Source organism: Oncorhynchus nerka, linkage group LG23 (assembly GCF_034236695.1).
Source record: "Oncorhynchus nerka isolate Pitt River linkage group LG23, Oner_Uvic_2.0, whole genome shotgun sequence".
NCBI lineage: Eukaryota > Metazoa > Chordata > Actinopteri > Salmoniformes > Salmonidae > Oncorhynchus > Oncorhynchus nerka.
Window position 1 is genome coordinate 21553842 of NC_088418.1, and position 24798 is coordinate 21578639.

Here is a 24798-nt window from a genome sequence, read left to right on the forward strand (position 1 = left end):
GGGCAAAAAAAATAATAATAATAACAGAAATACCTTATTTACATAAGTATTCAGACCCTTTAATATGAGACCTGAAATTGAGCTCAGGTGCATCCTGTTTCCACTGATCATCCTTGAGATGTTTCAGCAATGTCTAATGTATAGCGGGCCGATTTGTTCTTGAGCGGATGGTCGGGGGGCCGGAACATAATTACTAATCATTTGTAGACTCCAAATTGACTGCAAGAAGTCCAAACAGATATATTTCTTCACCAAAATATAATAATTTCAAACCTTGCTTACATTTGTATACGATCACGTGTCTCTCTATTATGCGTGGGAAGACTTGGGAACAGATTTCTTAAATTAAAATCACTTGGAGCTGATTTCCTGGTGTTTTTAACAGTCTTATGTCCAACAATAAACATTTTCCTATATACAGTATATATTATTATTCGTAATTTTTTCTCAGAAAACTTGAGAGGCCAAATAAAAAACCCTGCGGGCTTACCAGTTGGGGAACCCCGTCTTATTGTTTATGTTCCTACTGTGTATATTGTGTTTAATGTATTTGTTGACTTGTCTGTTGTTACTTGTGAATGATTTTGCAGCAAAACCACTTTCCCCCGGGGGACGATAAATCCGTCTACTGACGACTGATGTTTATTGGCAGACTCTGAAAGATCTGAATGAGTCATAGTGTTCTTGACAAGCAGATTGTCAAAGGAAAGACACAGTCAAATAGTTTCACAGATGCACAGAAAACAAAACGAATGACCTCTGTTTCAATGGACAATGGTTCCTTTGTGTATATCCACGTGTCCATATTTTGTGGCTTCTTCTAAGGGCCCACCCTGTGTCCACTGTCTTTAACGGTGGGACCACCTGTAAGAGCTATCCATCTTGACACCACTCCTCACCTCCGTGACGAGCCGTCCGTAGGTCCGTAGTATGTGGTTTCTGTCTGTTGTTCATTCTGCTTGTCAGTTCTGCTTCTGCCCGTCGTTTAGATTTGCAGAAACGATCTTGCGGAAATGTAAAGATCCCCATTTACACAGTGTGCAAACACATAACCATTTGTGCATAAGCACACAAGGGAATTTGCAATTCCCCAACTTTATTGACGTTTAAGTTGTGAGCCTACGACTACATTGTCTCTCAAAGTTCTGGAATGTTAGTTTGTATTATTTATTTATTTTTTGTCTAGACAAAACGGGTGGCTATTTGGGAGTGGGATCTTAAAATGCATGCAATGGGTCCTATGGCTCGGCAACCGCTTTTGATTTCAGATTGCCCCGTAAATCTGGGAAACCCACTAATTACGCAGTTGTTTGTTTTCCTGCTCTTTGGGTATTTGATGTAGGTTAAAGTTTAAGGCTATAATGCACTGGGTTGGAATTCCAGTTCCGCTTGCCATGTAATGACCCTAATCCTTCCGAGCAGGAACTGCTCCTACGCAAAGAACGGTAATTTGTTTCCCCAGTGTCACACACACCAGCCAGAAGCATAGGTAACAGCGGCACGGAAACCATCAATTATGCTAATTAAAAGTGTGTGGGGGGGTTCTCATCCCGAAGAGCGGCAGAGGAGAAATGAAGGAGAAAGGGAGAGGGAGAGATGGGACAAATGATTGTTAAAGATTGTTAAAGATATAGAGGCGAAAAGATAAATGGTGGAAGAATCAGAGAGCGAGAGTAGTCATTTCGCATGCTTTCCAGCCAAAACAGTTCGGAAGAGTTCGTGCATATAATATGATGACATTTTGTGGCGTTTTTGTTTGTTTTGAACTTCGGTAAGGGTTTTGTCAGCTGTTCCGGCACCCAGAAATGTTTCTCGAGGCCAGCCGAAGTTTGGGAGTCCCCTTTGTCAGTCAACTGTAGGGATTCTTCAATAAAGTCTTTGTCATTCAACAAGAGATGACTCCTTTTCACGCACATTTTTTCATTGAGAAATAATGCACCAAAATCTTAGCTAGATGTAATATTGCGCAACTAAGATCTCCTCTGCAAAAACGTCAAAATGAATGACAGATTTCTTGAGTTATCTTCAATTCATTCTGACTATTTTGAGGAAGTGAATACTGGCTACGGCGTCTCGAAACAGACAAACAGTACTATTGCCGATTTTTTTTCTCGTTCCTAAGCAACAGTCTTCGAAGGGAGCATGTGAGCACACTAGTTCAGTTCGCCCAGCCGACTTCGGCTAGCCGCCAGCTGAATTGAAGCATGCTGACGCCTTAAGGGGAAGCAGAAAAAAAGAAACAGGGGAGGGGGGTGAGACGAAAGGGGGAAGGGAGAGAAAGAAAACAGAGAGATAGCCTGGTGACTCTCCATGTAGCCTTGTCTCTGGGGCACAATGTGTAATCAGTAATCAGAGTAATTAGCTGATTAAACAGATAGACAGTAACGGCCCTGATATATAGTCACCCAGCACTAATCCTCATCACCACAGGAGGCTCAGCTAAGCAAAGACCCCGGGTCAGTTTCCTGTAGTCACTTTGGGAGTTTGGGTCGCGGTTGTGCTGCTGAAAGCTGATCGTAAAGACCTGTGTTTGTGGACAATGTCTCATTACAGTGTCAAAATGGCCTACGATGAACGTGGTAAAAGAGGATCTACACAACACAACTTACTAACCAAGTCCCATTGAACATCGTAGGCTCGCCATTCATTATTTTATCTCTATGTGAACCTTTGGCACGTAAAGTGAGTAACCAAGCAGTCCATTGACTTGATTGATCTGTGAATCTGAATTAGCAGATCTAAACCAGGCAAAAAAACATGCCTGAGATGTGCATTCCATGTCCCATGTATGGGGCTATCAGCACAGTCCAGAGAACAGAGAACTGGCTGTACAGCACTAGAGCAACTCTTAATTGCTGCACTATTCCGCCTCCCACCTCAGACACTTACAACCTTGAGGTTATGACAATGGCCAGACAACAGTCACATTCAAGAGCCATTTTATCGAAAAAAAACAGATTTTAAGAACCGCTCAGCATGTGTGAGAATGATGTCATCAACACTCGCCAGTCACCCAGGTGAATACTGTAACGCAAGCTGGTCATTTCCCCAAAACGCTGGTTTCCTGCTTCGTATGGATGGAGAAAGCGGCGCAACACATTTTGGCAGTGTAACAAAGACGTTATTATTTCCCAGGAGGGGTAGGGATCTTAAAAACATAAACGTTCCTGAAATGTTGCACATTTTGGTATTAAAAAGCAAAGTAGGAATATTTACAGTCTGTCACATTTGAGGCTATAACGGGCAGTAAATAGTTGGGAAGAAAACACCTGTATGTGTGGTTGAATGAATGCTCGCACAAATAAGCGCCCGCACACACACTCCGCGGGCACGCAAGCACACAGACACGTGTGTTGGCTGTTTTTGGGTCGACTGCAGAACCAGCTCTCTCAATAAACAAGGATTTTACAGCAGGAAAGCAGTGTTTTATTCATGAAGTGAGATGATGGTGGCCATGTGAGGAGGAGTGTGGGATGGAGCAGGAGGAGGAGTAGAGGAGAGAGAAGAGAAGAGAAGGAGAGAGTTCAAAACAATTGTCTCAGATTGAATGATCAACTTCTCTTTGGCAATGTATGGGCAGGATAAACAAACTCCGAGCTCTCTACATCTCTGGGCTAACATGCAATACTGTACAATTTTCCAACATGTGTGGGAGGAAGATGAATATTTTAATACAGTACGCTCTCTATTTTGCTAGTTTCATCCACATCAAGGCTATATGACGTTATGGCGTGGAACCATGCCAATGGAAACAGCATGTCAAAACAGGCAGAGTAGAGGGGAGTGTTTCTAAGGTATATAAACATGAGCATGCTATAGGTTAGGCATTACCACCGAACAACCACCTTGTTGACACACACCGCCGGCCGAGAGGGTTGATTACGTACCACCTTCAACGCTAAGAACTATCATTAATATGATCTGGGCAGCGGAGAGAAAGCAAATAGGACTAAAATAAGCATCAAAAGGGGATTTTTGACATTCCGAAAATAGAGATGAAATCCCAAGGGGAAATGACTGGGTTTGGGTTGAACCACAGACAGGCAGCAAAACTGGGCCTCGCTTGTGCGTGCCGCTGCAAATAAACACATACGCAAGCGCACCCACATCAGCACGCACGTATGTGCGCGTACACACGCACGCAAACAAGCAAAAACAGTCGCAAAAGTGTGGTGGCGGGTCATCAACAGTTTGGATGTTTTCCCCCTAATGTATTCGATCTTCCGTATTAGCCGCGCAAGGATAAAAAGGTTGCTTACTTGACATGAGGTGTGGACTGAATTCTTCTAGCTAGGACACATCTATACACTGCACACTCTATACTGGCAGCGCTGGTCTGTTAACCAGGAAACCATTTCTTATTGCAGAGTGGCATATTGCACAGGGAGGAGGGTACAATCAATGGGCTGTGAAAGGGAGAAGTAAACCGCTAGCCCGCTAGGCGCTAACGCTTCTATACACTTCCTACTGGAGTTTAGCCTCAAATCAAATTGTATTGGTCACATGCGCCAAATGCAACGGTGAAATGCTTACTTGCGAGCCCATTCCCAGCTGTGCAGAGTTAAAAAGTAAGACAAAATGTAGATAAATAAAAAAGGAAACAGTCATTTAAAGCAATAACGAGGCTATATACAAGGAGCCCCAGTACCGAGTCAATGTGCAGGGGTACGGGGTAATTGTGGTAATACAATATGTACATGTAGGTAGGGGTAAAAGTGACTAGGCAATCAGGATATATAATAAACAGAGTAGCAGCAGCATATGTAAGGTTTGCTGTACAGGCACCATTAGTCAGGCAGCCACAGCCTGGCTCTTTGGAGTCTTTTCCACTTTAACGCACATAATGTATATCTTTGCACAACCAGTGTGTACAGACATACAACCACTACAACCGCTCCAGTGTAGTGAATGCCTCGAACTGGGAGAGGAGAGGGTCCACAAACAGTACTTTACAAACCGTACTGTTCTTTATCCTGCTTGCCTGACTGCCAGTGTGTGAGTGAGGGGAGGTGTGTGTGTGGGGTCGTGTGTGTACGGTTTGAGGCCGCGACTGTTTACTGTTGTGATAGTGTTTGTGTGACTTGAAAGAGGTGTGTGTGTGTGTGTGTGTGTGTGTGTGTGTGTGTGTGTGAGAGAGAGAGAGTATGTGCATGGGTGGCTTTGACCTGCCCTTACTGGGAGATCCTGCTCTGTGTGATCTGCGTGAGCATGTGAAAGAGGGAGAGGAGAGGGGTGTGGCTGGGGCAACCCTCTGCCTGAAGAGCTGCTGTAGGCAGGCTGGACATCCTGCTCTATTCTAACACACCTGGTTCAGCTAATCAGAGCCTGATGAGTAGCTCATTAGCAAAATGTGCTGTGTTAGAGCAGTGTCGAAGCAAAAGCCTGCACGACACAGACACGCACACACACATCCGCACATAAGGGAAGGTAAGACCAGCGTACACACAGTAAGCTGTTTGGACCACACAGGAACCCAAAGCCAAACACACAGGGGATCTAGAAGGACAGATACATGCTTATAGACAACATCCCAGCTATACAGCAGTTCACTGAGGCCATATGCTATTATGTCCTTGATAAACCCAGCACCATTATTAGCCTACAAAAGAAATAGAGAAACACCAACATAGGAAGTGTTGCTAGTAAATGTTGGGCTGGTACCAGTGGAGGCTGGTGGAATGAGCTATAGGAGGATGGGCTTATTGTAAAGACTGGAATGGAATCAATGGAACGGTATTATCAAACATATGGAAACCACATGTTGGACTGCGTTCCATTTATTAAATTCCATCCATTACAATGAGCCTGTCCTCCTATAGTTCCTCCCACCAGCCTCCTCTGGCTGGTACAGCATTATGTTTTGTTTAAGTAAATTGCTGTATCCTACCTACAACATGGGTCATCCAATTATATTACGCAACCACATTGCCATGGTGACATTCTCTTGCTAGGATCAGAAGTGTGACCAATTTTGTGGTGAAAAAAAGAACCCCTGTGTCGTGGTAGGAAACTAAAATCATTTATTTGAAATGTTGGAATCTGTTGGATGGAATCCATTAAGCATGATTATTACGGTAAAAGGCAGCGTTTCATAGTGACCACCATGAGATATATCAGGCATATTAGAGCCTTGTTCATGTCCACCTGCTGTTTCGACACTGTTTATAGTGCGGTAACACTTTTTATAATATGGGGTCACTGTGGACCAGTTTAAGGAGACCAGACGGTAGGGTATCTATCGATTAGCTAACAACATTGATCCACAGTGCCTCCAGTGCCTGTTGCCATGGGTCATGTATAGGTCTGCACGTCACACACACACACACACACACACACACACACACACACACACACACACACACACACACACACACACACAAAGGGTGAATCTAAAGCATGATGCCAGGCTGTCGCTGACAAGTTAACAGTAAAATGCCTCGTGTTCAATACCAGGCCTTTACATTTACATTTACATTTAAGTCATTTAGCAGACGCTCTTATCCAGAGCGACTTACAATATTCTGTCCAGGTTGGAATGCTCTTCAGTTTATTTTCTGTGAAAAAGTAAGCTGCTTGCCTCCATACCAAGCCTGTTGAGAATAAATCAGAAGGGGCATCACTCTCTTGACCCAAATATTGTACACTTAAACAGTTAGAGGTCATATATAGGTTATAGGTCAGGGGTCGGCAAATGGTAGCCGGGGCGCCGAAAGTCTGGTAAAAACTTTCTTTGTTAAAAAGAAAACTGCAAAATCACCAGGAATTCAGCTGAAAATGTGTTTAATTTAGGAAATCTGTTCCGAAGTATTCCCACGAATAAAAATGTAAAAAGAGACGTGACTGTGTCTCAATGTAATTAAGGTATGAAATTGTCATTTTCAAATACAATCTCTTTTTGGGTTTAGCTGTGGTGAATTTGCAGTGTACAAATTATTATAATTATGTTCCGGTCCCTCGACCAGCCACTCAGACAGTGGCCAAATCTAGTTGCCTACCCTTGTTATAAATCATCATGTACAGCTGAAGTCAGAAGTTTACATACACCTTAGCCAAATACATTTAAACTCAGTTTTTCACAATTCCTGACATTTATTCCTAGTAAAAAATCCCTCTCTTAGGTCAGTTAGGATCACCACTTTATTTTAAGAATGTGAAATGTCAGAATAATAGCAGAGAGAATGATTTATTTCAGTTTTTATTTCTTTCATCACATTCCCAGTTGGTCAGAAGTTTACATACACTCAATTAGTATTTGGTAGCATTGCCTTTAAATTGTTTAACTTGGGTCAAAAGTTTTGGGTAGCCTTCCAGAGAGCCCTGACAGAGCTGGTGTAACTGAGTCAGGTTTGTAGGCCTCCTTGCTCGCACAAGCTTTTTCAGTTCTGCCCACAAATACTCTATAGGATTGAGGTCAGGGCATTGTGATGGCCACTCCAATACCTTGACTTTGTTGTCCTTAAGCCATTTTGCAACAACTTTGGAAGTATGCTTGGGGTCATTTAGAAGACCCATTTGTGACCAAGCTTTAACTTCCTGATTGATGTCTTGAGATGTTGCTTCAATATATCCACATAATTGTCCTACCTCATGATGCCATCTATTTTGTGAAGTGCACCAGTTCCTTCTGCAGCAAAGCACCCTCACAACATGATGGTGCCACCCCTGTGCTTCATGGTTGGGATGGTGTTCTTTGACTTGCAAGACTCCCTGTTTTTCCTCCAAACATGACGATGGTCATTATGGCCAAACAGTTCTATTTTTGTTCCAGAGGACATTTCTCCAAAAAGTACAATATTTGTCCCCATGTGCAGTTATAAACTGTAGTCTGGCTTTTTTTATGGTGGTTTTGGAGCAGTGGCTTCTTCCTTGCTGAGCGGCATTTCAGGTTATGGCGATATAGGACTCGTTTTACTGTGGATATAGATACTTTTGTACCCGTTTCCTCCAGCATCTTCACAAGGTCCTATGCTGTTGTTCGGGGATTGATTTGCACTTTTCGCACCATAGTACGTTCATCTCTAGGAGACAGAACGCGTCTCCTTCCTGAGCGGTCTGACGGCTGCGTGGTCCCATGTTGTTTATACTTGCTCACTATTGTTTGTACAGATGAACGTGGTACCTTCAGGCATTTGGAAATTGCTCCCAAGGATGAACCAGATGTGTGGAGGTTTACAATTTTTTTTCTGAGGTCTTGGCTGATTTCTTTTGATTTTCCCATTATGTCAAGCAAAGAGGCACTGAGATTGAAGATAGGCCTTGAAATACATCCACAGGTACACCTACAATTCACTCAAATTTTGTCAATTAGCCTATCAGAAGCTTGACATGACATCATTTTCTGGACTTTTCCAAGCTGTTTCTTAAAGGCACAGTCAACTTAGTGCATGTAAACTTCTGACCCACTGGAATTGTGATACAGTGAATTATAAGTGAAATAATCTGTCTGTAAACAATTGTTGGAAAAATTACTTGTGTCATGCACAAAGTAGATGTCCTAACTGACTTGCCAAAACTATAGTTTGTTAACAAGAAATGTGTGGAGTGGTTGAAAAACAAGTTTTAATGAATCCAACATAAGTGTATGTAAACTTCTGACTTCAACTGTAGCCAGATTGTCTGTCTGTTTGTCTCTCTGTCTGTCTGTCTTTCTTTCTGTCTGCCTGTCTTTCTGTCTGCCTGTCTGTTATAATATGATTCCTTATTTAGTGGATTGATTATTTGCCCAGCACCAGTATTCATTTCGGGATTAACTTTGTTTGAATAATGGAGCCCAACAGATTATCTATCAAAGAATGAGCTCAATCATTTCAATTCTGCACCAATCTTGCTGCTGAGAGAGTGTGTGTGTGTGCGATGAGCATGCGTGTGTGCCGTGTGTATGAGTCAGAAGAGGCTGGTGGGAGGAGCTATAGGAGGAAGGCTCGTTGTATTGGCTGGAATGAAATAAATGGAACGGTATCAAACACATCCAACATATGGAAACCACATGTTTGACTGTAGGCCTAAGTGGGTGTGCACGACACATGCGGGCGATGCGTGTGTGTATGAACGTTAGCGCGTGTGCACGACACGTACATGTGTGCACAAACACTGCAGACTTTGTCAGCAGCAGCCTTGCTGCAACAAGTGAGATTCATGAGGTGTTAAGAATGTTCGCCTGTAACCCAGCAATGGGACTCTGGGATTCCGGGGGCTGCTGCATACGCCTCTACCTAACACCCCACCCTCCTCGAAATCCTAAAGCGTGAGCTTCTGATGTCTTGTAACACCAATACAACCCCCTTACGTCCTCCTCCCCCCATCGTTCAGGCAAAACACACCTTCTAAATGATCCCCCAGACACATTCAGCTTCCCCTTTTCTCTCTCGAATGACCAAGTATCTCCTCCTATAGGAGGATAGTAAATACATCAAACCAAATCAAATCAAATCACTGTCATTGACGGCAGCGTCGGGTACTCTTGAACAACAACAAAAATCTGAAGAGAACGATAGTTACCCCTATCCCTAATGTCACAGTAGGACACAGTTCACGCTATACAAAAAGTACTTTTAGTGGCGTCCACTTGCCACATCCATCAAATAGGCATATGACATTACTTGAAATGGTGAGACCCATCCGTAGGTATTACTGTACGTGCAGATGTCTAACATTCCACACGAGGACCCAGTTAAATGAAGACCGAAAAGCAAACCATTCACCTTCAGTCCCACAGCCATCTCTGGCCATGGCCAAAATGGTCATTCTAATGCTTCCTATGCAAAACGGGCTCAATGTTTCAACCCCCCACCTCGCCACTGTCTTCACCATCCCTCCTAGTTGCTGACTCAAACGGTATTTGCTGAAAGCTTATGTACCAGTCCGCTGCAGCCATTAAGATGTATTACCCACCCAACATCTGTCCAACAATCCTCAGATCAATGTTCCGCCTGTTTCCGCCTCTTTCCTAATTCGTTCACCAGCATTACACTGTGATTACACACTTCTATCCCTTTCTCCCTCCCTCTCTCTCGCTCTCCCATTTACCCAGCTGGAGAGGAGAGGAAAGGGGGAGAGGAAGAGGAAGAGGAAGAGGAGAGGAGAGGTGCTCCAACAACAGCCAGTAACAAAAACACTGTCAGACCGGGGTATAACCAGGGTTGAGTTCAATTCCATTTCAACTCTGTGGAGCCATACCAACGACCACTTAGTGGATCATCGCACACACACACACACACACACACTTACTTACTTAAACTCCACATCAGCCAATTAAAAATAGGTCAACTTGGCCACCAAGGGGATATTTTGAACCTCCAAAATCAAGGTCTAGGTCATTCCGCTTGGTCTGTAACCAGTGAAGTGTGCCAATATACAGTATATTGCATGGTGAATCCTTGACTAGGCTACTAAAAGTTGGACAAAATTCCAAAGGCACATTTTCACATTCATACGTTTCGGATTATGCGTTTCACACACATCCATGTGCTTTTACAGAATACATATATAGGATGTCTTTACAACATATTCACACATCGTATATAAAAATGAGCAAAAGAGCCTTTTGGTCTTGTCATGTACCCTCATTACTATGCAGTCAGGTGGTGTACAACACTAAGGTGCTAAAGCTCAGAATCTTCAGTAACTGCGCATTCAAGTCGGGTGTGGTCCAAAAAGTGTTTGACCACGCCCAGCTACGTTAATGCTTTTAATTGGCTCGGAAATAATCAAGCTTGTCAGCTGGTTGTGGTAGCCAGGTGGCTAATTGTACCATGTTATTCACGGAGAAAAGCTAACACCTAGCATATTCAATTCAAATTCAACTCATGAAGAGAAAAGTCCACGTAGGACACGAATGTCCAATTTCAACCTGCATTATAGTTCTAAACTGTCCTGTCTTAATGTTTACTACAGTTCCACCAGACACTGTATCGGGACGCAAAGTGAAAGTCTTGAATTGCAATGCCGGTCAAAACAAAAACAACATACACATACCCTAGACAGGGAATTTGGATTTATGTATCCCTAGATTTATGTATCCCTAGATACAGTGATCCCATAATATTCCCATATTCCAGAGTGGGAGTAGGGGGCGTGAGTCGGGCAGACACACAAGGCCCCGGCTCAGGGACACACCATGGAATGCTGGGAATGTGCCTCTTTGATTTCCTACACTGGGCTGGTGGGAACAGTTACCGTTAATATCAGGACCCTGACTTTAACACCACACTGCAAACACACACGCCATTCTGGAAAGAGAGAGAGAGAGAGAGAGAGAGAGAGACAGAGAGACAGAGAGAGAGAGACAGACAGAGAGAGAGAGAGAGAGAGAGAGAGAGAGAGAGAGAGCGAGAGACAGACAGAGACAGAGAGACAGAGAGAGAGACAGAGAGAGACAGAGAGACAGAGAGAGAGACAGAGAGAGACAGAGAGAGACAGATGGAGAGAGAAGGAGAGACAGAGACAGAGAATCGTACATATTTTCACATTAGGATGAAGGCAGCATAAGACCCTATTTGGAAATACTTGGCATTCGATCAGTGGGAGTCGATACATCTTACTGTAGACTGGGCTATAAGTTATACTGCCTGAGTATGTGTGTGTGTGTGTGTGTGTGTGTGTGTGTGTGTGTGTGTGTACACATATGTTTGTGTGCATCTGTGTAGAGGGCTGACCCCTCGCAGTGCGGAAGCGGACGGGAGGTCAGACAGACAACATTCAAATTAAAATATATTTTTGTCCCGCAGCTTAAGCTACTTGGAAACGGTTGTCTTATTGTTCGTCCGATGTGGCAGGGCTTGCAAACACACCAAGACAGTCGTGAAGAATGAAGAACCCCCCCCTTGCTGCTACAACAGCCTCCACTCTTCTGGGAAGGCTTTCCACTAGATGTTGGAACATTGCTGCGCGGACTTGCTTCCATTCAAATCCAATTTTAATGGTCACATACACATTCCCAGATTCGCAGCAGTCTAAGGCACTGCATCTCAATGCAAGAGGCGCCATTGCAGTCCATGGTTCGAATCCAGGCTCCATTACATCCTGCCGTGATTGGGAGTACCATAAGGCGGAGCACAATTGGCCCAGCATCGTCTGGTTTTGGCCCGGGTAGGCCGACATTGTAAATAAGAATTTGTTCTTAACGGACTTGCCTAGTTAAATAAATAAATCAAAATGGTGAAGAGTAATTTATCACTCCAGAGAAGGTGTTTCCACTGCTCTAGAGTCCAATGGCGGTGAGCTTTACACTACTCCAGCTGATGCTTGGCATTGTGCATGGTGATCTTAGGCTTGTGTGCAGCTGCTCGGCCATTGAAACCCATTTCATGAAGCTCCTGACGAACAGTTCTTGTGCTTGTGTGCCCTACCACTTCGCGGCTGAGCCGTTGTTGCTCCTTCACAAAAACCACACTTAGTTGACCAGGGCAGAAATTTGACAACCTGACTTGTCGGAAAGGTTGCATCCTATGACGGTGCCACGTTGAAAGTTGCTGAGCTCTTCAGTAAGGCCATTCTACTGCCAATGTTTGTTTATAGAGATTGCACGGCTGTGTGCTCGATTTTATACACCTGTCAGCAATGGGTGTGGCTGAAATAGCCGAAACCACTAATTTGAAGGGGTGTCCACATCCTTTTGGCCATGTCGTGTAATGGGCCACGTGAGAATCTCTGGTAACTTAACCTATTTTTTGGCACATTTTGAGGTGCAAAATTGCTAGGACTATGGCTTCCAAGCAAGCTGCATCACATACAGTATGCCTAAAATAACATTTGCGGGACTGCGGTCGGGTTCGGGACCAATTCTTGCTGGAGCGGATGAAGAAATCAGTCCCTCGCAGACCTCTACATCCGTGTGCATGTATGTGTGCGTACAGTACACAGACATACCCCATATAGCTATAGGGGGCGAGAAGCAGCCAGTAAAACCTACCAGTATCCTGTTGTGTGTGGAGGTTAATGATATCCCCAGGCCTGTAGTTTGTTCTGTGTGACCGTTGGCCTCCGCCCTGTGAGAAATAAACAGACGATTGTTCAGAAGAGGGCGAGAAGGAGTGGAGGTGCAGCACAGTGGGAGGGATACAAGCATATGGAAAACAAACAGTGCAAGGAAGGCAGTACACAGACGAATAGGGACAAGACTCTTACTCTCTTCTACTCTCTAACAAGACTATGTCCCGCATGCAGACATTAAACGTGTCTACTATAAGTTTCCCACATATATTTACAGCACAACACAGCTCCAAACAACGGACACGACACAGCTCTCTCTATGGATCTCCCCTCTCCGTGCTTCTCTCCTGTAATAGCGCCATGTTACTGTAGCTCCGAGCTCCAGAGGCAAGCATTAACACGCATGTTCTCAATCTCCCTACCGCCTGTAGTACTCTGCTCTAATCTGCTGCTAATGTCCGCCATACCTGTTGCCTGCGGTCGTATCCGTGGCCCATGCAAAGCCTGCTTAATGGGGCCACAGACTGTGCTACGCAGAACAACAACGTGTACGGAAATAGACATTCCTGCCATGTTTGCTGAGGATTTACACCAGACTTTTCTGTTGCCGTCGACGCGGGCCTGCATCTGTGTCGCGGGCCCGGCATCTGTGTCTCAGGCCACTGGTACTTTTCAGCTGGCATTTACATAACAATGGTTCACCGTGAACTTCCAACACCTTCTCACAGAGCAACAATCTAGAACGATAAAGATGTTGTTGATAACACTAGAGCGCACATTAACATAAAACCCTGGCGGCCCACTGGTGTGGGGGTAAGTCTTAAGGGAAAAGTAGCTGGCTGGGGCCTGGGATTTCAGATCTGGGCTCTTAGATATGGGGCTTAATCTGATTATGTAATCAGCTCTTGTGAAAACAGGACTCCTGTTGTTGTAGATCCCGGGCCTTTAGAGCGTCGTTTGCATTACTGTTAATTAATTGGGCCAAAAAAAAATGAAAGACATGGAACTCTGAGAGGAGGAAGGAGAGGGAAAAAAAGAGAGAAGAAGAAGGAATGGGCACAGAGTGGAAACTGTTCCACGGTTCACCGGGAGGAGGAAGCTGTTAATGTCATTACGGTCCTATCCGAAGGGAAGCGCCGGGAGGAGGGCGTGTGTGTGTGTGCCTGTGTATGTGTGTGTGTGTGTGTGTGTGTATGAGTGTGTGTGTCTGTGCGTGCGTGCATGCATGCCTGTTTGTGTGGGGGTGGGGGAATCCCTCCCTTATGGCAAGAACTGCTCCTGTGGAAATGGGATGGTGGGAGTGGGGTGTTGGAGGTAGGGGGCGTCCTCTCGACATGCCTAATTTGTGCCTGATTAGACAGGGTCAGGGGTCGGGTGCTATGTTTGCTCAGAGGGCCTCATGGGCTTGTAGACAAAGACCTGGAGGGAGGGGGGGGGTACTTTTGGGGTGGATGGTTGTTTGTGTATCTGTGTGGGTGGGTGGGTGTGGTTGGTGGTGGGGGGTGGGTATAGTTGAGGAATAGAGGTCAGACATGCCGTGAAAAAGGACTGCACCCAGCTCACTGAGAATAACTCCACCATGTGTTCATGACGAGGCGAGCAGCATATGAGAACAGGGTGAGAGAAGGCTGGGTTGAATTCCTCCACCCCTCTTGTCACAGACAGTATGTGACAAGAGTCATCAGACTATCCACCAACATCAGTGGTGTTAAAAGACCAGATAGATGGAGGAATACAGGGACAGAGCAAAGTGAAAAGCAGGAAGAGCTGGAGGGCTGAGCACCCTATTGAGTCAAGGAGAGGAGGGCCTGTCTTCTGGTAAAAGACACAGGCTTCAAAGTCAAGTCTCGGGTGCTTTACTTTCAGAATGAGGCGGACAGTGCCAACTCCACTGTTCTCATGTCAGCCCTGTGAAAGGCCGCCTTTGTCAGACTGAAAGTCGTGAATTAGCTTGTGGGCTCTTCCCCTGCTGAGAGCTATCGAAACAAAACAACCAACGAAAAGAAAAAAGGCAGCACCTTGGGATTGACGGGAGGGAACAATTCACGCAATAAAAAGAGAGGTCCTATGATGCCCTCTGCTAGAGCTGAGTCGATCTGCTAAGAGGGGTTCGGCCATTAAAAGACACAATGAGAAAGCTCTGCCTATTAAGAAAGCGATCAAAGTATCCTACTGCCAAAGGCTAGCTACAGTTACAGTGCATCCATGTTCTAAGCTGATAAGCTGAAGCTACAGGCTTATAACTCTATCCAACGTAGATAGGAATCTCCTTGCCGGCTGCTGTTTAGACTGACTTGTCAGGGATGAGCAGCTTCCGTATTGGATTGGAACAGTTACCTGCTCCCTCGCCATCTGACATCTGCAGCTGGGCGTATGTGTTTGGCTGTGCCGGGCACCGTGGGGTTCGTGAGTACAGTGACTCGCTCAAGCTGCGGATTCACGACGCCTGCCAAGTGTGCTTTCGCTGCTGCAGACTACTGAACACTGGGTACAGCTTCCTTGCCAAACACGGCGATCGGCACTTTCGTATTGACGCAGAACAACAGGAATACAGAGTATGTGTAGTGTCTGTATGGTGAGTGTGCACTATTTGAGAATGTAGGTGCACTTGTGTGCTGGTAAACGCAAGAGCTTGTGTACGTGGAGACGCGTGTTATTCTTTTGATAATGTGGCAAACGATCGTATGCTCATGCAATTTTTGCACTCATATAGCAATATCATGTACATGTCCATGTTGTCCATCTGTAGAGACCTCGGTCTAATTAAGGCTAGGCCTGAGATATACACTGAGTAGACAAAACATTGAGAACACCTGCTCTCAACTCAATACTAGTAAGGTGTTCCTAATGTTTGGTAGACTCGGTGTACAACGAACCGTTTGAAAGGTGAACAATAACAACGTCCTGGTACCAAAGCATAAACGGTTGCCATGGTAAACAATGAGGTTACACAGGATTGCAAAAAGGAGGTTATGTTTGTGTACCAGACGGTTGCTTCAGAGGTAGACCTGACGGCACTTCTTCAGAACAAACAGAAGAAATCATACTAGTTTCCATAGAGATGTAAATCTACTTTAGCTAATGTTGTTCTCCCTGCAGATGACGAGCAATGGAACATGGGGTGCACCACGGAAAGCTGACACCTGGCTCCTATCCCACTATTATGTGTCATGCATTTTCTTGATCATACTAACTGAATTTCCTAAACACAGCAGTCTGACGCACTGGTTCTATAGGCAGCGAATGGGTCCGTTGAAAAAAAGGAGGACAACCATTAACAATGACCTAAGCTATAATGGGGCCAGCACTGACAACAGCATATATCAAACAAGGTCAATTGTACTCTGAGCTTCTTTCTGGCTCGAATCTGTGGTCTAGAAATAGAACCTGGTACTTTAATTTGAAACGGCTCTCGACTCTGCAATAATTCACAACTTCAAAAAAGGGCAAGACGACAAGATAAAGAGGGAGTTCAGGTCTCTCCGCGATAAGACATGTGGATGTGGAATCCTCCCAAGGCTACTCGTCAACACACATGAGAGTGGAGCCCAGGACAGGGGAGGAGTTGTGGGAGAGTACAGTAGGCCTCGGGATAAAAGCTAAGTACTCGACGACCTCGGCGTCAACGGAGTCCAACCTCAATCGGTTCTGAGAAAAAGAACGCGGAGGGTGATGTCATCAGGGCGACTTCAAAAGGTTTGTGTCCTGTTCACCCTGACAGATCCTTACGATGACAATCTAGCTGACCTCAGACAAGCCTAGGGGCACGAGGTCGCGCCCTGCAACCTTTAGACTCATCATACTCTACACTGTAGGAAGCTGTTAAACGCTCCCTATGAAAACAGCTTACTTCTTTCAAAGTGATCTGTGGCCGCCCTCTCAATCGATTTCATTGAAGTCTAACACAAAGCAGACCTTTCGAAAATAGTAGGCCTTGATGCATAGTCTGTGCACGACATGATCTCGAATCTGAGGAAAGAGGCCCTCCCTGCTCGCATGAACGCGATAGCAACAGTAACTCTGCTTCCTTTCCAAGCAGCTCACTCTCCACGCATAGCAATCAATCACAAGTGCAACCCAAGCTGCAGTTTAACAGACAGTCTTTACCTTTTAACATTTCCAAGAGAGTGCCTCTGCAGGTTACGAGATTCCTGGTTACAAGACGGCTATACTTTTTGTGGGGATTCGTTTCCCCCCTCGCTACTGACTAAGGAAGGTGTTGGGTTGTGGGGAAAAACATCACACCCCTGCCAAGAGGATAACATCGGATCGCATGAGCATAAGGTACAAGGTGTGTCTGTTTCAACTGAAAACACCTTGGGGCTAGACTCGGTGGGCCCCAAGTTCTCCCCACCTGAAAAGGCCCCTTCTCTGGTGGCAAGGCTTTGATGTTGTGAAGGTAATTCACTGGCCTGTCACATGGTTCAGTGACTGATGGTGGGGATTGAGGAGATCAGATCCTGCCTCGAGGGATATGCCCCTTGCATACAGGGCTTGAGACGGAGCTGTTCAGGGCCAAACATATTAAGATATCTAGCAGCAGGGTGACTGGAAATTGCATATGCTGCGATGGACCACTTATGGCTAGTGACCAATGTTCCCTAAAAAAAAAAAATCTGGCACTGAGCAAATTTCAGGTCTGCTGAGCGCCAACTTGAACATGGTGAAAATTCTGTGCAACTTCCGCCGCATGTTTACTGTGAACACTGAGGCTGTACCCGCTTTAAGTTACAGTTTTAACAGTGGCCAAGTAGGCTACCTGTGGCTTTTTTGATCATAACGTAGGCCTGCCAGAGTGGCCTACTATAAAAACAATGGAGAAAATGCATCCCATAACATTTTAACATGGAAATAGCTGTTCTATCATTCAGCCTACCGTAGCAGCCAATGTGTTTAATGTTCTGTAGCCCTACATTTCATGAGACTTTTGAAAGAAAGAAAAAAACATGTAGGACTTGACATTAACCTGTTTATCCACTTGTCCTTCAGACAAGGAGGTGACTGAAAATGTTGTTCTTTGATGAAAAAAGAAGAAGTTCAAAATATATATATATATTATTCCTATACCATTATTACAGAGAATCAGACAAATTAGGCTACTTGGTTTATTCAAGACTGTCTCAAAATACAACACTGCCCCTTTAAGAGATAAAAAAGCTATTTACCTGACTCGCTTTTCAAAGATGGCTATAAATGTACACATTCTGTGCTCTTGTAGGAAGCAACCACTCCCCCATTGTTGACTAGAAATGAGCGATAACTGGGCTAATAACTCACTAACTAGCAAACAATATGAACAAATGTGCACAGGTGGCTACATGCAGCTCTCGCTTTGACCTCAAAACAGGCATCTACTCACGACCGCTCAGGCAATCCAGTTCAAAGTGAATGGCACAGATCGATATATGGCAATGGCCATTTGCATTTGGGCCTACTGCAGCTCTGATTGGTTATGACGCGCCGTTCTGTCTAGAGTACGGGCCTGAGTCATACATGTCAATGCAATAGAATCCTACTCCAATACGTGCTGCCTCCAAGAAAATCTGTTGCACAGTTAGTTTTGCATGTACTGTATGTTAGATTGAAAGTGGTTAATATTGCATTGATTCGAGCACAATTCCCACAGCAGATCAAAACGTAGTGTTGACTAAAGGGGAAATCTCTAGAAAGTTTAGTAAAGTTCAATCTCGTGCTTCTCTGCGCGGGCTGATACTTAATCTGCACGGCAGTCCGAGGGGAGCTGTGCGCACCTTAGAGGGAACATTGCTAGTGACTACTTGTGCAAGTGTGGTAACCAGGAATCATAAGCAGACGTTGTTGATCAATTTCAAGCAGTTAACTTTAACTACCTTTTTCCTGAACTCATAAGTGAAGTACTGATCAGCAGAGATACACGTATTTGATCCAGCTCATGGGTCCAGGAAGCACGTATTTGATCCAGCTCATGGGTCCAGGAAGCACGTATTTGATCCAGCTCATGGGTCCAGGAAGCACGTATTTGATCCAGCTCATGGGTCCAGGAAGCACGTATTTGATCCAGCTCATGGGTCCAGGAAGCACGTATTTGATCCAGCTCATGGGTCCAGGAAGCACGTATTTGATCCAGCTCATGGGTCAAGGGAGCTTGTATATGATACAGCTCATGGGTCAAGGGAGCTTGTATTTGATACAGCTCATGGGTCAAGGGAGCTTGTATTTGTTCCAGCTCATGGTTCAAGGGAGCTTGTATTTAATACAGCTCATGGGTCAAGGGAGCTTGTATTTGTTCCAGCTCATGGGTCAAGGGAGCTTGTATTTGATACAGCTCATGGGTCAAGGGAGCTTGTGTTTGATACAGTTCATGGGTCAAGGGAGCTTGTATTTGATACAGTTCATGGGTCAAGGGAGCTTGTATTGTTTGATTAGATATGCACTTTGAAGCTCTTGCATCCTTCATGTGAAACCACGTCTGTTGCATCATGGGAGTTGACGACTACTCTCTGAGCTCAGACTCTGAAGCCAATCAGCTATGGTTAGCGCTATCCGGAATCCTTGGGACGTCCCTAGGCTAAACCCTAACCCTTAATCCCTAGCCTTACCCTAACCATTTTAAAGTTTGACTTCAATTGGGTAGGGAGTAGGGACATTCCAAGGACCCTGGATAGTAAGGACCAATCAGCTAAGGAGCATGACGTGTGCATCCCTAATAGAGCCTGTGGCATTGGCCTTGGAGAGTGTTATCATGGTCACTGGACTGGTTATGTGGAGCCCCCCCTGTTCCCATGTTGTTGAACTCTGACCTCCATTATCACGTAAAAACTAACACACTAACCATTCACTAACTTCATACTTCCCTTGAGACAATTGAGAAGGCAAAATGGCAAAGAAAGTTGCTTTTTGTCTAATCCCAGTCAAACAGAGAGTAGGTTAGGTTATGAATGGGATATGTTATCAGGAAACAATGACAATGCTGTTTTCATACCAGCAGTCTGGGGGGCGAATGGCTCCCCTGCAAGAGTAGGCAGGGCAGCGATGGCGGGTAAAGCATCCATCGTCAGTAAGACACTAAGTGCCTCTGTAAATGAATAAAAATAGGGGGTCTGGGTGCAGCTTCAGGGGGTTGAGAGGGGACTGGGGAGCCAGGCCATCTTTCAGTATTATGAAATGTAATGTATTCTATTGATCTTTGTTATATATCCCAAAAACCAGCGAAGTATAAAACTAAATAAATAATAATAGGCCTAATGAAACAAATATAGATGTATAGTCCAATGAATATAAAATAAAGATATTAAAGCCACAAAACAAGATATGATGCAAACAAGTGTATCTCATGAAAGAGAAACAAAACCAGTTGTATGGTTTTAAAGCTAATCTAAAGAAAGTATCGTGGCATCTGTACATCTGGCATCAATAGAGATTCAGGCTATTAACACACAGTGATGCAATTCTAGCAGTTATCTGATCTAATACATGCCTTAAAAGGAACTGTTTCAAAATGAAGCCATGGCGTTACGATCACCATGTCCGGCATATCAGATGGTCACTCTTGCGCTTGCATGACTAACACGTGCAAAACTCTCTATATTCCATCATCTACAGCTACAAGCCATTGTGGCTAGAGGACAAAAGCACACACACGTGCCCATCTGTGACCTACAGCCCATCTGTGACCTACAGCCCATCTGTGACCTACAGCTCATCTGTGTGTCCAAACTAGACAGAGAAAGAAAGAAAAAACACAACATGCTCATAGTGTCATTCCAAGGGCGGCCGTTTAGAGCCACTGAAAGACTCCATTCACATTGTACAACACACAGCACTCAGAGGGAGAGAGAAACGAGAGACAGACAAACAGAGAGAGAAACGAGAGACAGACAGAGAGAGAGAGAAACGAGAGACAGACAGACAGAGACAGAGATAGAGTGAGAGAGAAACGAGAGACAGACAAACAGAGAGAGAAACGAGAGACAGACAGAGAGAGAGAAACGAGAGACAGACAGAGAGAGAGAGAAACGAGAGACAGACAGACAGAGACAGAGATAGAGAGAGAGAGAAACGAGAGACAGACAAACAGAGAGAGAAACGAGAGACAGACAGAGAGAGAGAAACGAGAGACAGAGAGAGAAAGAGAAACGAGAGACAGACAGAGAGAGAAACGAGACAGACAGAGAGAGAAACGAGAGACAGACAGAGAGAGAAACAAGAGACAGAGAGAGAGAAACGAGAGACAGACAGAGAAAGAGAAACGAGAGAGACAGACAGACAGAGAGAGAAACGAGAGACAGACAGAAAGAGAAACGAGAGACAGACAGAGAGAGAGAGAAACGAGAGACAGACAGACAGAGAGAAACGAGAGACAGACAGACAGAGAGAGAAACGAGAGACAGACAGACAGAGAGAGAAACGACAGACAGACAGAGAAAGAGAAACGACAGACAGACAGAGAGAAACGACAGACAGACAGATAAAGACAAGGCCAAAGTGATGAGCAGCTGCACAACTGTGCAGCTCGCAGAGAGAGGCAGATGAAAGGGAGGAGGGAAAGACAATTCAGACGGCTTGTCAAAACTCAAATGTATTGCCGGTCAAGCAGCGAACAGCAGTGGCCTGGAGTTAATTTGCATGGAAGATGGGTCAGGAAGGAGGGAAAGAGCGAGGGAGCGGCTATTGGGCCGGTGTGTTTGAATGCAGTAATTGTGAGCATGACAGAGGGAGGGGGGATATCTGGGCTGGGAATAACAGGTTCTTAGCACACTGAACACATTATGCTTAAGCTCATAGAAGAGCGAATGTGATGGAGAGAAACACATCCCTTGAATGAAAATGATATGGAATCGCTTTCCTCTATAAGGGTTCGTGACTAACTCACACTCATGACTGGATGGACCCTGGGTGTTGTTGGTCCATGTCAAATCATCGGTGATGTTCAACTTCGACGCACTTATTACTGTTGGATAAATAAACCAATGAGATCATCTGAACTGGACACATGTCAAAGGAACCCTCTGGTTTCTAGAAACATCATGTCCCATCTTACCGGTAAGGTCAGGTCCCATACATGGGACAATGCTGTAGGCCCTACTATCCCTGTGCTGTCTTGTTAGGACCCTTGTATTGGGGTAGGCAGACTGCCTCCACGACTACCTCTGTGCCTTCCCTAGTATTCACCACTATGCCCCCTACGCCCAATCACAGCTTGCTTGGTGTGAGGCGTACTGTATGGTAAGCCCCCTGTAACATTCCTGTTGTGGCTACAGTAGAACACGCATACGAAGGCCCACACACTACCCTGTCCCGTGTCCATCCCGCGTGTCTCTTTCAACATGGTGCGGTAGTCGCTACTGCCGTCCCCTGTCCATTCCACGTGTCTCTTTCAACATGGTGCGGTAGTCGCTACTGACGTCCCCTGTCCATCCCACGTGTCTCTTTCAACATGGTGCGGTAGTCGCTACTGACGTCCCCTGTCCATCCCGCGTGTCTCTTTCAACATGGTGCGGTAGTCGCTACTGCCGTCCCCTGTCCATCCCAAGTGTCTCTTTCAACATGGTGCGGTAGTCGCTACTGCCGTCCCCTGTCCATCCCACGTCTCTCTTTCAACATGGTGCGGTAGTCGCTACTGACGTCCCCTGTCCATCCCGCGTGTCTCTTTCAACATGATGCGGTAGTCGCTACTGACGTCCCCTGTCCATCCCACGTGTCTCTTTCAACATGGTGCGGTAGTCGCTACTGACGTCCCCTGTCCATCCCGCATCTCTCTTTCAACATGATGCGGTAGTCGCTACTGACGTCCCCTGTCCATCCCCTGTGTCTCTTTCAACATGATGCGGTAGTCGCTACTGACGTCCCCTGTCCATCCCACGTGTCTCTTTCAACATGGCGCGGTAGTCGCTACTGACGTCCCCTGTCTATCCCGCGCCTCTCTTTCAACATGATGCGGTAGTCGCTACTGACGTCCCCTGTCCATCCCACGTGTCTCTTTCAACATGGTGCGGTAGTCGCTACTGACGTCCCCTGTCCATCCCACGTGTCTCTTTCAACATGGTGCGGTAGTCGCTACTGACGTCCCCTGTCCATCCCGCGCCTCTCTTTTAACATGATGCGGTAGTCGCTACTGACGTCCACTGTCCATCCCACGCCTCTCTTTCAACATGATGCGGTAGTCGCTATTTACGTCCCCTGTCCATCCCACGTGTCTCTTTCAACATGGTGCGGTAGTCGCTACTGCCGTCCCCTGTCCATCCCACGTGTCTCTTTCAACATGGTGCGGTAGTCGCTACTGACGTCCCCTGTCCATCCCACGTCTCTCTTTCAACATGGTGCGGTAGTCGCTACTGACGTCCCCTGTCCATCCCGCGTGTCTCTTTCAACATGATGCGGAGTCGCTACTGACGTCCCCTGTCCATCCCACGTGTCTCTTTCAACATGGTGCGGTAGTCGCTACTGACGTCCCCTGTCCATCCCACGTGTCTCTTTCAACATGGTGCGGTAGTCGCTACTGACGTCCCCTGTCCATCCCGCGTGTCTCTTTCAACATGGTGCGGTAGTCGCTACTGACGTCCCCTGTCCATCCCGCGTGTCTCTTTCAACATGGTGCGGTAGTCGCTACTGACGTCCCCTGTCCATCCCACGTGTCTCTTTCAACATGGTGCGGTAGTCGCTACTGACGTCCCCTGTCCATCCCACGTGTCTCTTTCAACATGGTGCGGAGTCGCTACTGACGTCCCCTGTCCATCCCACGTGTCTCTTTCAACATGGTGCGGTAGTCGCTACTGACGTCCCCTGTCCATCCCACGTGTCTCTTTCAACATGGTGCGGTAGTCGCTACTGACGTCCCCTGTCCATCCCGCGCCTCTCTTTCAACATGATGCGGTAGTCGCTACTGACGTCCCCTGTCCATCCCACGTCTCTCTTTCAACATGATGCGGTAGTCGCTACTGACGTCCCCTGTCCATCCCACGTGTCTCTTTCAACATGGTGCGGTAGTCGCTACTGACGTCCCCTGTCCATCCCACGCCTCTCTTTCAACATGGTGCGGTAGTCGCTACTGCCGTCCCCTGTCCATCCCACGTGTCTCTTTCAACATGGTGCGGTAGTCGCTACTGCCGTCCCCTGTCCATCCCACGTGTCTCTTTCAACATGGTGCGGTAGTCGCTACTGACGTCCCCTGTCCATCCCACGTCTCTCTTTCAACATGGTGCGGTAGTCGCTACTGACGTCCCCTGTCCATCCCACGTCTCTCTTTCAACATGGTGCGGTAGTCGCTACTGACGTCCCCTGTCCATCCCACGTGTCTCTTTCAACATGGTGCGGTAGTCGCTACTGACGTCCCCTGTCCATCCCACGTGTCTCTTTCAACATGGTGCGGTAGTCGCTACTGACGTCACCTGTCCATCCCGCGTGTCTCTTTCAACATGGTGCGGTAGTCGCTACTGACGTCCCCTGTCCATCCCGCGTGTCTCTTTCAACATGGTGCGGTAGTCGCTACTGACGTCCCCTGTCCATCCCGCGTGTCTCTTTCAACATGGTGCGGTAGTTGCTACTGACGTCCCCTGTCCATCCGCGTGTCTCTTTCAACATGGTGCGGTAGTCGCTACTGACGTCCCCTGTCCATCCCGCGTGTCTCTTTCAACATGGTGCGGTAGTCGCTACTGACGTCCCCTGTCCATCCCGCGTGTCTCTTTCAACATGGTGCGGTAGTCGCTACTGACGTCCCCTGTCCATCCCGCGTGTCTCTTTCAACATGGTGCGGTAGTCGCTACTGACGTCCCCTGTCCATCCCACGTGTCTCTTTCAACATGGTGCGGTAGTCGCTACTGACGTCCCCTGTCCATCCCACGTGTCTCTTTCAACATGGTGCGGTAGTCGCTACTGCCGTCCCCTGTCCAT

At 46.2% G+C, this 24798-nt stretch overlaps 1 protein-coding gene across 2 annotated transcripts in view; it reads right to left on the minus strand.

Moving 5' to 3' along the window:
- Positions 1-24798, minus strand: part of LOC115106454 (thyroid hormone receptor alpha-like) — a 159142-nt gene that overhangs the window by 67603 nt on the left and 66741 nt on the right. For both annotated transcript variants that reach the window (XM_029629219.2, XM_029629217.2), the window contains one exon: positions 12911-12986. The gene's annotated coding sequence lies outside the window, so the exon portion shown is untranslated. The remainder of the gene's footprint in view (positions 1-12910; positions 12987-24798) is intronic.